Source organism: Echinops telfairi, unplaced genomic scaffold (genome assembly GCF_000313985.2).
Source record: "Echinops telfairi isolate 266 unplaced genomic scaffold, ASM31398v2 ScPeMD7_23;HRSCAF=83, whole genome shotgun sequence".
Classification (NCBI taxonomy): Eukaryota; Metazoa; Chordata; class Mammalia; order Afrosoricida; family Tenrecidae; genus Echinops; species Echinops telfairi.
The window spans coordinates 19,144,978-19,163,152 of record NW_022103920.1 but is presented as its reverse complement, the minus strand read 5'-3'; positions in this window follow the sequence as shown (position 1 = coordinate 19,163,152).

The following is an 18,175-nucleotide window of genomic DNA, read 5'->3' as shown; positions in this document are numbered from 1 at the left end:
AATTCTCTGTGGGATACAAAAAGATATTCCTCAGCTCGACTCCCCCAAATATAAATGTTAGACTTAGGACACTGCTTGCAACTAATGGTAAATGATTGTCAAGTTATCTCCCGGAAGACTCCAGACATCCTGAGCAAGCAGACACCATTGTTTCTCCCACAATAGGTGGGACTCACTCCCTGCAGTTAGGGACAGTGGATTGCTTCCCCTGAAAGTTTAGACTAAATAAAGTCTCCAGCTTTAGGGCAATCAAGGTTAGGCCGCCATCATGGATCTAGGATCTCCCCATCTTGTCACATGTAGACCCTTAATCCCTCCTCTTCCTATAGCATGTATAACCCTAGATTGTCCCCCTCCCATTACTGTATTACCTATAGTACAACCCTTTCCTGTGACGTATGTCTTTACCTGTACTTAGGGGGCTTGCACATCCCCAAAAGATATATAAGCCCTGGTTAGAAATAAATCTTGCTCTCTCTTTCTCTCCTGCCCTGTACCACCCAGAGGAGCTGAGGTGAGCATGCTACCATGAAATGTGTCTGACTCCATTATTTTACTCTCTCCTATCTCTCATGTTCTCTATGACTTTACTATAATCTTTACTTCTTATTGCCATACAATTGCACCTGCCAGGCCTGTGATGATTTCTTAGGGGCTGGCTCCCCTGACAGTTCTTCATAATGTGCCCTAACACAATATAACCATCTACCTACTGGGATCTGTTCTGAGCACCCTATCTGTTGAAAGGAGATTAGTGAGGGATGCAACACCCTTACTTAAATCACAGCCCTGATGCAATCAATTGAAAGGACATTTCCTCAAGGGTAAGGTCTGCTTTCAATATCCGTGGGACTTTTGAAAAAGCTTGCTTGTTGTTTGCTAGGTACGGATCCTGTCTTGAGCTCATCAATATCTAGTTCTTTGGACTTGAGCCAACAGCCTGTCATATTGGCTGCAAATCATTGGAGTCATCAGCAGCCTGCCCCCTAACCTGCCAATGGATGATCCATTAGTCTCTGTAGGCGCCGGCTTGTTTTCCTGCTGATCTTGGGTTAATCAGCCCCACAGCTACTCATTTCAGGAGAAGCCCCCAGCCTCACATCTGACACATAAATTTGGAACCCGCCTGACCTTGGACTTTCCTAGTCCTACAACGGTGTGAGCCATTTCCTTTATATACATTTCTACCTCTGTGTAACATATGTAAGCTTCAGTGGGTTTGCTTTTCTAGAGAACCCAGCTAAGAGAAGGGGATCAGAGTATGCCTGGTCCAAGCTGTTGTTCTGCCCACTTGAGCAGCAGGAGCAGTCAGGCCCCCCAAACCCTTTTGCTATCTACTTACCAGAAAAACCCTAAGAGCCTGTGCCCACAGCCTTGTTCTCTGCCTCATCTACTGTGTTCCACCTGTACTATAAGGGTCTGTGTTACAGATCTTTAAAACCCTTAGAGGAAAATATTAAACAAAAAAAGCAACTGCTTTCCTTTAAAAATAAACACATTCTCATGGGACTCTGGACATCTATGTAGTCCAATGTTGTCTGAAAGGATGTTAAGCAGAATCCACCTGCATACAAGGTCACCATGCGTCAGAACAGTCTCAACAACGAGTATGACCATTATATAGTCAGTAATATTCATTTTCCTAAGTAAAGGTCGCAGACACCATTAAAGCAATGCAGTAACATGTTCAGTATCAAATTGTTAACACTATCAAGGGTTTATAGAAATACTATTAAAGTCTCATACTGCTTAAATGTGAATGCCATCCTACATGACTCCTTTAATGCTAATTTTCCTGGAGAGCTCAGGATTTTAGTTCTACTTAGATCCAATACTCCAGTGCTGCTTGGTGATTCTTGGCATCTTGTATCAGAGGCGCTTTTATTATCTTCACAATTGACCTATAATTCTTACATTTAGAAACACAGTGAAGCCAGTGTTGCTAGGGTTATTGAGTGCAGAGTACCTGAGGGATATGCTGTAATCTTTATGACTTAAAACTCTAAGTATAGTATCCTTCTCTTGTCCCAGTAGCTAGAATTCTGATCTTTTTTTTTACACTTTCAAAAGTCAGAAGTATCCCTCTACTTCACCATCTCAAGAAATGCAGAGATGAAAGACATTTGAAATATAAGTGTATTGAAGGTCACTCTTTCCTAAGATGTAAGAATGTACCAGAGTTACTTCAGTGGCCTTCATATATGCTTAGGGGAATTGTTTTTCCAAGTTTGTTCTATCTTTTTTTTTCCTCTTTAATTGGAAGCTGCAAATATCTACCAGTAGAATCAGGCAGAATCGTAGCTCTAGTTTGAATACAAGCAGCTTTGCTTACAGAAGGTTATGGTTCTTAGGAGTTTACAGCTTTATCTCCCACCACAGCTTTTAATCCTAATACATAGAATTAAAAACAATTCTTGATGATTGCAAAAGAGATTTTTATTTCACTGGTCTTGCATGGATCTTCGGAATTGGTTATTTTAATAGCTGACGATAATTCTGAGACGCAGGGAAGTTAAGGAGGCTCTGTTTATCCCAAATAAGCCTTTTTTTTTTTTTTTGGAAGGGTGATGACTTGTGATTCAGAGAAATTATGAGGGTATACCCCACAAAAATATCCAGAATTGCACTGGGCAGAGCAAATCTCTCACTTAGTATCCATACCCCTCCCCTTCTCCCCCGCCCCCAAACTAGGAAAATACCCAGAACTTCGCTCTGAGTTAAAGCACCCAGTGGTGTCACCTGAGAAGGTTCTCTTTGGTCACAGTGAATTTATTTTTGTAAAAGCAGTTTTGTTCAATCCTCGTTTTTTTGTGATGGCTGATTTAAGAGCATGCAGCTGTGAAATTTGGTTTTTTGCTCTGGAAAAATGCCACCGACTTGTGATGTTGAACAGTGCTTACAAGGACACACTGTGGGAAAAGTTCAAGGGTAAGAGGAGTTTCCTCCTTTCAAAAAAAGTGAAATCTTGATTAACAACCAACCTCTTTCTGGACTTCCATCCACTTCCCAAACAAACAAAAATGTTCACCAGTAGTGCATTTGGAATTCATTCTGAAAATATAGTATAACGGTGTGCAACCAAAAAGGCCTAATTTGTGGTAGACTGGGGACTGATTTGGGCAAGAAACAGCATGTCTCTTTTGTCCCACGCACCTTTCTCACCTGACCTCTCTCCATGTGAGTTCTTTTTGTTTTCACAAATGCTGAGGGACATGAAAGGACAGTGATTTGACAATGTAGAAGAGGTGAAGGAAAAAATGAGGGAAGTACTGTCAGCCATCCAAACAGATGAATTTGAAAAATATTTTCAAAGAGGGAATCACGGATTTGACAAATGTATTAAGTATAATAGAGGGTAATTTGAAGGTGAAAAGGTTGTTTTGTAAAAAGAAAATTAGATACATAGTTTTGAAAATAATTTTGTTTTGTTGGGGTAACCCCTCGCGCACGTGTGTGTGTGTGTGTATTGTGTGTGTATGTATATATGCTTTACATAAATAAACTTCACTAGTTTTGCTTTGCTAAAGAACACAACCTGAGACAATAACCTTTTAAAGTCAACTACTCAAAAAAAAAGTCAACTACTCTATTGAATCTAATTAATTATTTAATTAATTAGATTATTGATTTTTAAAATAAAAATTCAATAGTTAATAAAAGATTTTAGATTCTATCATAGTATAATTTTTGTTATAATGTCACATGTTTATTTAAATGCATGACATGGAACAAAACACTCATATACTATCTTAAATGTCCATCTTTTAAATTCAATTTAGGATATTTGTTTGTGTGGGTTTTTTTTCTATCTTTTCACCTTAACTAAAAAGGAATATGATAACCTTGCCAAGTAAGTATTTCATGAAGCAGAAAAGCTCCCAAATCATGAGCAACATAAGAAATAATTATCATAATGATAACATAAGTATGCTAAATTAAAGAAACCAAGTATGAAGGGGGAAAGGAGATCAGCCCCAATCCTAGAAGCTCATGAAAGTCAATCTCAATTTAGTTTCACATAGAGAAGTTATAAGGACCACGGACTTGCTCTGGCACATTTGTGCTCCAAGTCCATTACTTCATCGTGATAATTCCCAACTGTTTCGTGTCTATGTTGTGGTCAGACGCCATTGAATCAGTTCTGACCCAAAGTGACCTTACACACAACAGAAGGAAACACCACGGCCCAGTCCTGGGGTAACCTCACCGCCATTCCAATTCCCATGGTTGCAACCATGGTGTCAATGCATCTCTCTAAGTGTCTTCTCCTTCACTGCCCCTTTACCCCACCTAACACGATGCCCTTCTCCAGGAACCAGTTTCATATTTCTAAAGAGATATTTTAATAATAACGTTAAAACAATTATTTTCTGAAAATTCCTTTTTTTTTCTTATTTTAGAAAAGTTCATTCTCAAATGGTGATACATGGCTTTGACTTTGGTTTTGGCTAAATGGCAATGTAAGTAATTATCCATCACCTACCAGGTCACGTGTGTATTTCATTGGATCTCTAGTGTGTAAGTGAGTTAAAGAAAAATATATAAGAAGTTTTTTATACTTCATGTTTACTATGTTAGCAGGGTTTCATGAGTGGAACTTTTATTTCCACCTCATGTACCTCTCATTTGAGCATTTTATTTTTAAGGTTTATTACAATGCTAACAAGGAAACTACAAGACAGGGAAATCTCAGTAGGCTTTGGTTTTAGAAGGTAAAGGCTAAGTTCTTCTTAGGGATCTTATTAGAGTATGTCCACACCAGAGCAATCATCCAATTAGGACTAAGAGTAAGGTTAAAATCTCATTAAGGCCATTACTCAGTTAATTGCTCTGATGTGAGCCTACCCTTCATGTAAGGTAGAGGGAGCCTCAGCATGTACTGAAGGAGGTCAGAGTTGTCTCCTCAGGAAACCAATTTAGAAGATTTGAGTGAGCTGTACCATAAGGCAAGGACCACTTTTTGAAAAATTAGCATTTGGAAAGAGAGTATCCTTAATTAGGACTTGCCACAGACCCCAGAAACAGAATTATTACCATAGAGAAGTGTCAGGAGTGAAGCATCTTTACAGTTCTCTCAAAATGCCAACTACAAGGTATTTGCTTGTTAAATCATTCATTCTCTTTTTTTACTCATTTATGAACTAGACGTCTATTAAGTATGTACTAGTGCAGATTATAAAAGAGGCTTTTCGCAGTTACTATAAAACACGCTTTGGTGTCTCCATCAGAGAGGGACAGTGCAAGGAACTCAGGGGGGAGGAGGGGGATGAGTGGTCCCGACTGCATGAAAGGAGGGATTCCCATAACATTGGCCTCATGGATTCACACCAAGCACCTGTCTTCAATAGACACCTACGGTCACTTCCTTTATACGGAAGATTTTTATTTCCCTGTTTGTTTTTTATATCTTCCCATCCATTAATTGCTGTCTTTGTGATGCCCATTTGTTTGTGATGTGTTATAACGTGAAAAACAACTACTCAATGAAGATAAATTTTGTTTTTATATCCAGAGGGTTTACTCTTAGATGACACAGTAAAATGATAAAGCCAGGCACCAAGAAGCCTTGTCTTGCCACTATAATGGCATTATAATTCAAAATGAAGCTAAGGCACCAGTGTTGTCTTATATTTTTCCCTTTTATTCCTTCCTTTTCAGTCTGACATTGGAGCTGCAAAGATAAGCAGATGTATCTTCTTTCATCCCGCGTCGTCTCTGCAACGCTGAAAAGTGCATGCACGGAATGGATCGGTGTCCCAACAGGGAATAACTCAGACCTCTTTTCTTCTTGCACTTGTATGAGACTGCTATTGACTCTGCTTCTTTGACTTAAAAGGAGACTCGGGATATATTTAAGCTTCTTAAGATACAGAACAGGAGAAGCATGTTATATGCTAACTGAATTAGATGTGCCAATTTGAGTAGAGGTCTTCTTTTTTTAAATCACTGGAATTCATTCTTCATATAGATTTAGATCTAAGTTGATTTCCAGAATTATGTTTTACAAATTTACACGAATACCATTTTGGAATAGCATTTAATTATAAATTTCGTTTTTATTATCTCAGTGAAAAATACTACCACACAGAAGATGTATTCTGGCTCTCCTTTCTAAAGCCCTGCAAGTGCGGTAAGTGAAATCTTTCATGGGATTCGGTAAAAAGGAAATTATTCGTGAATTGGCAGGTTCTGTATTGATCGACTTAGTACTGTATCTCTGCATCCTTTAAGTATTTAATCTCTCCTGACATTTGAGCCCTGCCCCAAAGTCTGCAAGCAATCCTGTTCCTAGATGGGAAGAAGAGGTAGGTCTCTTTCATCAATAATCCACAAATCAGAATTGAGTCAGAACTGCTCTTTCTTCTGTTCTGATATTTTTAACTTCATTCTAGAAAATGAACTTCTCTTCTTATCTGTGGTAAAGGGATGCCTTGGAAGGTGATTTTCTCAAAATTGCTGTGCCTTCTTTTTATCCCTCTCATCTGAATAGAGTGGAGCATCATGTGGGTAATTAGTTCAAGCAATTTGATTATGCCTGTACTCTTTCCTTGATGTGATTTCCAACAGTACACATACTATTTGTGTTGTACTCTTCATATTTACACTGCAGAGAATGAATGAGAGGGTTTTAGAAAGTCCAAGGAAAAGATGAATTAGAAGATAAAGGAAAATTTCCTCAAATACTTTGAAGGCCCCCCCCCCTTATACATTATGGCCATTTTATACACAATATGTATTTATAGAGACAGATTACTAGAGGAGGCCGTCTAAAGGAAAGCATGGGCACTGTACTTAATGGGCCATAGAAAGCATGGTCAAATACTTTGACTAATTGAGTTTTTCTTTGTACACTGAATTTAGAACCTAATTCAGAAGATGTTTGACTTATTTATTTATTTATTTTACTGCTGTTGGAGCAAATTATCACAAAGATGCTGTCTTTGTTGTTGTTCAAAGGGACCCTAATGTACAAGACAGGCTCTATCCTTGCAATCATTCCTATGTTTGAGCCATTGTGACAACCACAAATTGAGCGGTTTTAAACAGTCTAAGTTTGTTAACACTGACATAGCTATTGCTGGGCTGAGATCAAGATATCAGCAGGGTTGCTTTTCTTCTAGAAGCGCTGGGGAAGAATCCATTCCTTCCCTATTACAACTTCTCAAGAAGACAGCGTTCTCAGCTGATGGCCTCCTTTCATCTTCATGGCAGGTGCAGTCTTTATCACATTGCAGCACTCTTCTGAGCCCATTTGCAATTTCTAAGAACCTTATGGTTGCATGGAACTCATCCTGATCATCCATGATAATCTCCTAACCTCCTCATCTCAAAGTTCATATAATAATTACTTCTTCTAAGTCACTTTTGCGGCATAGGCGTGATGTCTGTAGTTTATGTCAACTTGAACCTGTGTGAAAGTGTAGGGGTGGAGTCTACCTCATCCATCAGGTAACAGCCTGGTGCTGCCTCCTAGGGGTTGTGGCCTTTTAATGAGAGAGACACTGGGAACTTGTCCTTCTTCTTGTCCTTCACCTTCCTCCTTGCTGGGACTCTGTGTCTGCCTCCAGGGAGAGCACCATTGGATCCATTGATTGACTTCTTGAAATAAATTTCTTTCTATACATTTATGACTCTCACTGGTGTTGTTTCTCTAGACTCCAGCCTAACAGTGTAGGTTAACATATTTTCACGGTGACAGGAGATGATCATCTCTGGGCACCCTTTTCCCTACCACACCTCCATGACAGCCATCTGGTACTGTAGGTGTCTACAGTGAAAATTGTGTCGTGTTTTCTTATGCTTCTCCCAAGACCTAACAAGGGTTGTTGCTCCTCAGATGTCTGTAGTTCTCCTGAATGTTTCTTTTATTTACAACTTCTGAATTTCAGTGTCAAACCACTTGGGCCAATTCCCTGAACCTGCTGCTTCAAACTTCTCTAATGACTTCTACCATCCCATAGGAGTCATAGGGCTTAGAATTCCCGGTGTTGTAAGCAACCTCTGATGTACCTTCAGTCCTCTGGAGCACTTTAAAAATGGGTATATCTTCTAACAAATGTTTTCATGATCATAGTGGCTATTCCAAACCTTCTCCACCAAATTCAAGTCTTGATACGTATGACTTTGTGTAGTGGACCTTGTATATGCTCCTCAGATTCCTCTTCAAGAACTGTGAGCCATTTCAGCTCCTGGGAGTGTGTCTGTTCATCCTCCTTTGATTCAAAAACTATCACAAGTGCAGAGAGAACTGCTCTCCTGTGAGGAACACCCCTTCTAGGCGTGGTTCTCCTCTACAGGATTAATTGATATGGGTTATAAAAACCATAGCTTCCCATACTTATCTGGCCTACTGCTCCCTTTCAGAACAAAAGAAAATTTGCTAAGTACCCTCCCCTTTCCCCTTCACTAGGCCAGTAAAAATCTTTTTACTATGGCTACAATCCAGAATAAAGTGTAGGTATCTGCTTTTTCAGCCTCCTGGATCCTTCTACCACAAACAGCAGGATCTCCCACTTCGGGAAACATTGATATAAAACCTAGATCACATGGCAAGCTCAGTTTTAAAATGCTCTAAAAAATAATTCTCAACTTGGAAGACCCTGTGGACACAGCGAAGGCTATCTAGTTTTCTCTCTGTTAGACACCTTCATCTCCCTTATCTTATTTCCAATGGGGCACTCCTTTATATACACTCTGCAAGTAACCTGTTTCATAATATAGATCATAGGGAACCAACTTATAACACCTCCTCAAAAAAAGAGTGGCCTTCCAAATTAAAGTGAAATGCACTTCTACTTGACTTTACAATTTTTAATCAAAATATCCCAACCCTTTAAGCTTTCTGTAACCTAGTTGGGCAGACAGCTATGCACACCATACTCTGATAAACTGTGACAGCAGACTTCTATCACAGCAAGATATGTACATACTGATATGGTAAATTGTACCTCTGATTAGTTTTCTTATTAAGTCCCTAGTATCTAGCACAGAGCTTGATACTAAGACTATAATAATAAATATTTTAAGTGATGGTATGGATGAATACCTGGACGGTTAGGCATTCATAGAAACCGTGATTCAGTTAGGGTCTATGATATTACTGTTCATTATAGCATATCAGATTTTATTCTCCCTAAGTTTGTACTCTATTTATGACCTTCTCCCACCCACTAATGCTTTCCCCCCATGATTTAGGTTCAAGCAAGAGTGAACATGCCATGTACAATAGATTGAATTCCGAGAAAATGATCTGAAATTGTTCTATTTGTTTTCTTACAATTTTCTCTTTAGTTTTCAGTCACTGTGTCACTCCTGCCTCTCTATGCATAGATTGAACCTAGCCAGTGATCAATTAGTCTAAAGCTACATGGTTCTCTGATAGTCTGAAAATAGTCAAAATCTATACTGAAAAAAAAAATGACTGTGAGGATTGCCTACCTGTCAGCAGAGCTGGGTTCTCTCTGTTCCTAATGGGCCTTCTTCCTGGGGGAAGAATTATCTGTATTCAATCCGACAGCATGGAATAGCAGTGATAGTTCATCTTGCTCTCTTAGGAAGGCTCTTAAGTCTTCAGTTAGCTACAAGATTTTGCTTCTTTATTTCAATTGCTTAAGATCTGAAAATTAGCTTCCATTATGTTTTGTAACATTTAGCAATCCACTCAGCACAGCCATGGGGAAATAAAACAAAAACACAAAATACACAGTGGAATTGATCTCAATGATAAAATCATCCCATGCATCTGACAGACCTGCAGAAGTTCACAGAAAAATCAAATTAAAAGGTAATAAAAGTATTCCATGAACTTTTGGATGGCCACTAAGATGTAATCAATCAATATGGCCCTTCTACCATTATGCCTTATGTGATATATTATACATTCCAGCCTCAACAACTCTGGTTATTATGCCATTTTGGAGGGAGTTATGCTTATATTTGTGGACAGAATTAAGGTAGAATGTATGCTGAGCCTCCCTTTTACTAGAGGGTGTGAATTAAGTCACCACCCTTTGTTTCCTTAGGGTTATGGGATGCTGAAAAACAAAAACCATCCCTCCATCGAAGTCATTCCTTTGTATGTAAGGCCATAACCCAAGCAGAGAGAGGGAGAATCTCAGGACCATCCTCAGGACTAGCCAAGCATGTTGGAGATCCCTTCTGGCTTGAATGACAAAGACCAAGACCAGAGGCACCAGGGACCATGTCACAATCAGACCAGAGACCAAGGCAAAACAAAACAACAACAACAACAACAAAACAGGAGACAGAGAATAAGGGTAGCACAAAAACCTATGACACTGTGATGGAAAGCAGTGGGTATGCTTCCTGGCCCAAGGATGCAGAGCCCAAGAAACCAGCCTCTAAGAGACTGAAGCCAGAGAGAGACTTGGCTGCTGTCTGAAGAGCGGGGTTCCTGTGGATAAATGGCTCTAACCTTACTGTTTACTGACACCGATTATGGTAAACTGTTAAGTTTCTTAATATAACCCATAACTGTAGGTATCACCTGTGATTTCTGTGTGGGAATTGCATGAGTTATCAAACATAGTAGAAAAATAGAATGGTACCAGAGGAAAGGTTGGCATCAGAATAGGGCAAAAGGTGAATGGAGAGTGGAGGTATGTCTGACCTCTGCTTGTGGTAGTTGACCTTGAGCTATTGGTGAGATGTATTCTCCCTCTCCTTTGTGTGGCTAGAGAAGGTCAGCTATGGCTCTTCAGCCTTTTTCTCACCCCCATACGGACATCACTATTTCTAAACCCCTGCTTTATTACCTCTTCCTTGGCATGTTTATTTAGCCTGTCACTCTCTGAAGAGATCTAGAGAAGTTAATTCCATCAATTCAATACAAGTTGTTTTAACTGATTTCAGGATGTACGAAGCAAAGATGAACTACTTAAATGTTCCTGAAATTTTAGGAATGCATGTTGTTTTCTGTAATGTAACTATGATCTACACATTCCCTTACTGCACTATCTGCTTAATAACTTACAAAATCTGACATAGAAGAAGAAAACAAAATCAATATTAATTGCATAATATTGGGAACATAAATTTTGAGGAACAATCTGTCTAAAAGAAGCAGAAACTTAAGGAAGAAAAATAAGATATGATTTCAGAGAAAATATAGAAAAATAGCTAATCTGTCTTTTCAAAGTGGAAACGAATTTAGAATTTATAGAAAATCAGTTAAACATAACTCACAAAGGAATATTTGATTATGTACAGAAAACTCCACAGCCTACACTTAAATTACATATACAAGGACATATCAAAAGTTCTTTAAAAAAATTGACTTTTTCCCATAAATGTTTTGAAACCACTTATATGCTCAAGTATTTTTGTTGAAAATGTACTATCATTCTATGTGCTGAAAAAAGTTATCATATGGCCATTACTCATTGAATATGGAAGTTGCAAGATTAACTAATGTGACTGACATTATGTTCGAGATAGCAACACCCATCCAAACTATTTTTATATATGTCTGTGTGTGTATAATATATATACATGCTGAATATGTATATATACATGGTGGATATGTATATATACATGGTGGATATGTATATATATATATATATGGTATATATGTATATATAGGTTGGTTCCAACCTACAGCAACCATGTGCACAACAGAAGGAAACCCTGCATGGTCCTGCGCCATCTTCACAATAGCTCCTGTGTCTGAGCCCATTGATGCAGCCACGTGTCAATTCAACTCAAGAGCCTTCCTCCTTTTCAGTGCCCTCCACTTTCGCAAGGCACTGATCTCTTTGAACATACGTCCAAAGTCTATCCGATGCAGTCTTGCCATCCTTGCCTCTGAGGAGGGCGCTGACCTGACTTCTTCCAAGACGGATCTGTTCGTCCTTTAGTCCTATGTGGTACTTTCAATATTCTGCTCCAGCACCACAATGTAAACACATCTAGCTTTCTACCATCTTCCTTAGTCAATGCCCAACCTTAACATGCATATGACGCAATGAAAAATGCCATGGATTGGGTCAGGCACACCTTCGTGTGAATAAGAAAATGATTGATACCCACACAAGCATTGTTACCTAAGTGATTTTAGGTCATTCACCTAAAAGGTCTGTGGATGTAGGATTGCTTCTTTATTGGTTGAATTTGAAGATTCGGAAGGATGGGACACAGATAGGTCATGGTACCCAGTAGTGTTGGAGTTACATCAATATCTCTATGCAATTAGACTGGCATAAAGGACCTATTGAATGATAGAATGAGGTGGGCTTCTGTGAAAGAGGAATGTGATATTCACAGGGTGCATAGAAACCATGAGACGTACTGACTGATCCTGCTGCAGCGGTTCTCAACCTGTGGGTTGTGACCCCTTTGGGGGTCGAATGACCCTTTCACAGGGGTTGCCTGATTCATAACAGTAGCAAAATGACAGTGATGAGGTAGCAATGAAAATAATGTTAGGGTTGGGGGGTCCCCACAATATGAGGAACTGTGTGAAAGGGCCGAGGCATGAGGAAGGCTGAGAACCCCTGGCCACTGCATTAGGGTTTACAAGGAAAGGAAATGGCAGCTGAGGCTGCTGCCTCTCCAAGAACCATTCATGAGTTTTGCAACTAAGAAATGAAGCTGTGAATTTTAATGTAAGATGCATTCATGGGGTCCAGTGATCTTTTATGTTGGAGAAATACTAATTAAGTAAGAATTATATGTTACGATAGAAACACATAGTTGGCCGCAATCAGAAGACTGTCCAGTTTTCTGTCAGTCTCTCGAATCTCTTTGTGCTTCCTCCGAATTTCGGAGAACATTAACTCGTAATGCCTTTGCCAGGACGTTTATGATACGAAGAGAAAGGGTAAGCCTGCTGAGGGCAAGGGGATTCCTAAAAAACCTTAGATTCCCCAAAGCCAAATCAACTTTAAGTCCTGAGATCTATACTGAGTTTCTTTATTCATAATGTAAGGTTATGAGTTCATTTTCTCCTAAATCTGATAATGATTCATTTCTAGTTCTACATATTTCATTGAAATATCTTTAAAAAATCTATACCAGACTCAGAAACTCTGGGAAGTATATGCTTGACCATCAGATTACCTAATGATAGGGTTGACTTAGATCAGAAAACATGGAATTATTTTGAAAATTTTCCATCTGAAATAATTCCCAACATTGAGAGTCTCTCCAGTTCCAAGATGTGGGACCATCACTGTAACATTTACAGGCTGTTAGGACAGAAAATTAATCTCTGGTGGAGTGAAACAGAGATGATGATGGGGTTCGTGGCAAGCCATGCAGAGAAATCATCTTTTCCCTATTTAAATGGCGCTAGAGATGGCATTATTTCAAATATAATCAGAATTGTTGAGCATAAGAATGGGTGATGCATCGCTCTTTCCACATTGAGTGCAAACAGATCTTACTGATTCAGGCTGTTCACAAAGCGCCGATGAGTGGGAGTGTTGTCTCCTCCATTCAGAAACTGGAGGATGCCTCTCCAAAAACAAACCTGATTTATTTATGAGTGGTCCATTTCAAAGCCATCCACTCATAACTGCTCCTAGATTATTACCTCAAGGACACTCAGGGATGCACCCCTATCTGTGGAGGAGAAATAAGGAAAATAAACCAAGCAAGATATAGCCCCCGGGGACTTTTTCTTTTCTTTCATTCAAATTTTCCACACACTTCTTGAAGAGGCCTCTCATATTATCTTTTGGCTGAATTGCATGAGAATAGTGTACTTGTTAGAAGACACCAAACAATGTATCATAAAAGTATTTAACACAACCAATACTGTGCATGACAACCCTAATAACTCTCCTTGTCTCATTCGATGGAAAAGCAGCAACCTGGGAAATGATATGATAAGCCCTCTGGGGAAAATATCGCATCTAAATTGTGAGTTTAAGAAAGTCTAAAGAAAACAGCCTGGTGAACTATTTCTAAAAATAACGATGACTGCAAGTCATACACATAGCAATATTAATTTATGTGGAGTCAGTAATGAGAATACAGTGTTAATAAGGATCAAGGAATACTCAATTAGGGCAAAAATTTCAAACCATAAAATGAATTAAATTTAATATCTTTGACATCCAGGGCAGTGTGTATACTTTTGAGATGTTAACAAGATTTTGTGAACGGATTCTATTTTGAAACATTGCTGTAAATCAAGGGTGTGTCAAACTGGCGGCCTGTAGGCCGCCTGCAGCCCCCGAGGTAATTTTTTGTGGTCCATGATGCTCTGAAATAAAATGAAAATAGAAAAAAATGTTATGAAGAAAATAACTCTTAGGGGAGATCGAGGCAATACCATACACACAATTCCCTCGTTAACCCTTTACCTACTGAAGATGAGCATACACGTGGCCCAGTGCCTGTAGACATGTATAAATGCGCTGACTCAGTTCCAGTGATGCTTGGAAGCGGTGTGTCTGCCACTCTCAGTGTCATGTAATGTAAACAGACCCCAATAGCGAAAAGGTTAGAAAGAGCACTCTGGGTTGTGCTGTTGTGAATCATACTTAGCGGCAGTGTTAGTTAACATTTTTAGAAGTAAGCCATTACAATTGTGCATCACGTTTGTCAGCTGTCCAACATTTTGTGTTTTTATTAGTTCCTTTGTTATGTTTTCCGGTCACGACATAGGTAAGTGGAAACTAGTTGGAGGATAGCGCTGGCAAGTTTCAGATAAAAAAGAATGCTTTTAGTTTTATAAATACATGAAATAAAATAAATGTTTAAATAAAAGCAATTATATAGCATTTTAATTATCCTATCCATATTCCTGAATCCTCACTTCAAAATATAATTTAACAAAATGTGTAAATATGATGTGGCCTGTGTGAATCTTGCCTGTTGCACCAAATGGCCTGCATTGTAATTGAGTTTGACAACCCTGCTTTAAATGAATGATCAGAAGTTTGTCTTCCAGATCACGTGTTTAAGAGAGACAGAGAACATAACCCCAATTGGTAAACTGAAATAGCACAGCCCACACAGGGCATGCTCTACATCCAACTTCGGTGACCAGGGACTTAAAAGCTGATGAGTAGTCATCAAGGGTCTAACTAGTGTCTTTCTTCTCCTGAGGAAACAAAACAAAAGGGACATGGAAAAATGTATCCATATGAATAATGGAGCACATGAATCCCAGCTTTCACAATCCCGAGACCAGGAAAACTGCATGGTGCCCAGCTAGATCTGAAAAGACTCAGGACAGAACGTCCTGGATAAAGTGGGAGCAATGTTCAGAACAAAGATCAAAATCATTAAGGGGAGTAAAAAAAAAATCTTACTGCTCTATAGAGAATGGTGAAACTCCCAAGACTATGAGCCCCAAATCATCCCACAAGCCAGGAAGTGAATTCACCAACCTGGCTCAACTTTCAGCCAAAAAATAAGTAAGCCTGTAAGGTACTTAACATGGATATTTATGTCCCCCTTAGAACAACCAGCCTTAGGAGTTTCGAAGAGCAGGGTTTGCCTGGGGATAAAGTTCAGAAATCATAAGGAGCAGAAAGAGAGATACATGGAAATGGTTAACAAACGGAAGATGAGTGCTATTATTTGGGGGAAGAGCGTATGTATGATGGGGATAACAATCAATGTCGCATAATAAAATGTATATGAATTATTGACTGGAAAACCAATTAGCTTTGTAAACTTTCATTCAAATCAGAATAAGAAGTATTTTTTGTGTGATTTTGCTTTTTTTCCCAATCCTATAATATATGCTTATTTACTCTAGATTGAAGGTAAGAGCTTAGCCATTAACTGAAAGTTTAGTAGTTCAAATCCATCAGCTTTTCTGCCCAAGAACAGATCTAACAGTCTGCTCAAGTAAATATCAAGGTGAATTTTTACAATTAAAACTTTTGACTTATGAAAAGAAAAGATCACAGCCTATGAAACTCTATATGGCAGTTCTGCTCTGCCACAATTTGGAATCAGCTCAACAGATAATGACATGAACAGTACATATTTAGGAAGTTTTAAAGGAATATTCTGTTGCAACTCTAGTTTTTATTTATTTATTTTTAATCATTTTATTAGGGGCTCATAAACGACTCTTATCACAATCCATACATACATCAATTGTGTAAAGCACATTTGTACATTCATTGTCAAAACATTTTCTCTCCATTTAAACCCCCGACATTAGGTCCTCATTTTTCCCCTCCCTCCCTGCTCCCCCCTCCCTCTTGAGGCCTTGATAATTTATAAATGTTCATTTTGTCATATCCTGCCCTGAAATTCTAGTTTTTAAATGTTAATTCATTATTTTATAATATTCTAATAATATGCATTATTAATCCAGTCTTCAAATATTTCCTGAAAGTTACTACTCACTCACTCACTGCTATAGAGTCAATTCTGACTTACAGCAAAACTATCGGACAGAGTAGACGTGTCCCTTGGGATGCCCAAAGGTATAAATCTTTATAGGAGCAGACAGCCTCATCTTTCTCCTGCAGAATGGCTGATGGGTTCTGATTGCTGACTTGGCTGTTAGCAGCCTGACGCGTAATCCACTACACCAGCAGGCTCCTTAAAGTGACTGCTAGAAGGAATATCATGAAACAATATCATTGCTGTCTTCAAAAAGCTTATAGTGTTAACAGGAGAAATAATAGGAACCTACGGGATGAGAAAAAGAGAGTGAAAAGTGTGCAAGACAGAATAAAGATGAACGCAGGACTGTGAGGGTATGGAAGAAATTCTCTCGAACGCTCAGTGGTGTTGAACATCCTAGAAGTGTATGTATTATTTTTTCATACAAAAATGAAGGGCAGGGCTTCCAGAGAACCCAACATAAATCATAGCATTGAGCACATATTGAAAAATCCAAAGAGTTTAATTTTGATATAAGATTACAAAAAATGATAGCTTTATGACGGAACCTTAAAAGCATTAGGCATCAGATTTTCAAAAAGTTTGAATGAGTTTGGAAAACATTTGTTATAAAAGAGGGAATTGCTGAAGATTTATAAAATTAGATTGATTATATAATCATACTTTTAATTTTGAATGATTCATGTGGTAACTTCCCAAAGGTTTGAGTAATCAGTGGAATGGACGAGAGACAAGGGAGCATTTAGCAACAACAGAGGTGTCAGATAATAGAAACAAAAGTAAACTGATGGCAATAGAAATCACCAGCAGCAAACACAAAGCACAGTAGCAAATCTGGCATAAACAATATCAATCAAGATCTGCAATTTATTACAATCGGGAGTTAGTGCTACAAAGAGATAATCAACCATTCATGTGAGCTTGTGGTGTGGCTTGGAAAAAAATAACACTGACATTAAGCAGAAGTCAGATAAAGGAGTACAACTGAAATCTAAGTCACATTATTCAATAGACACATAAATGCGTGCCCTGAGCTTGGGAGGGAGGTTCGAAATAAAGAGACTGATTTCAAATTTTAAAGAGATCTCAAGTTATAAAGAAACTGATTTCAAATAACGAAGCAACTACAACTGAGAAGAGTGTATGGGGCATGTATAAACCCCTGAGAAAACACACTTCCGTGCAGGTAAATGAAAGAGTAGCTCAGCAAGAAGTATGGAGAAGTCAGAGAGGTTTAAAGGGAACCTGTGTTTTGGGCATCATGTCAAGTAAGACAATAGCTTCAAGGCTGAGCCAAGGAGGAAGGTAACCTTCTGCTGAGATAAGGCAGGAGCAGCTTGAAAGGGGCAGCCTGGGAGCAGTGATTTCTATCTGCTGGTGTCCATCCAAGCTTTGCTTTACAGCCTGCACCTTGAGTCTATGAGGAATCTTGCTGGCACAATGGTGAAGAGCTCCATGGCTAAGCGGGTTGGTGGTTCAAAATCACCCTGTAGCTCCACAGGCGAAAGATCTGCCTGATTGTATGGGGTCAGCGTGAATGGACCGGAACTCCCAGTAACACCTGTGCGCCTAGACACTCTCTCCTGGTGTCAGCACTTGGCCAGTGCCCATCTAACCTTACTCTCTTCTGGTTCCCCACGCACAGGAAGCTTAGAAATTATGAGCAGGGTTGAAATCAGGCAAGAATACCCAAATACACATTTTTCCACAAGTGTAAAAATAGCATTATGTGAGTCCAAAGGGGTAAAAGGAATCATTTATCATTCCCTATGCAACGTGTCTGTGCAAGCTTCCTTAGCCTAAGGAGCTGCTCTGCTATTCTAAGACAGGACGGACT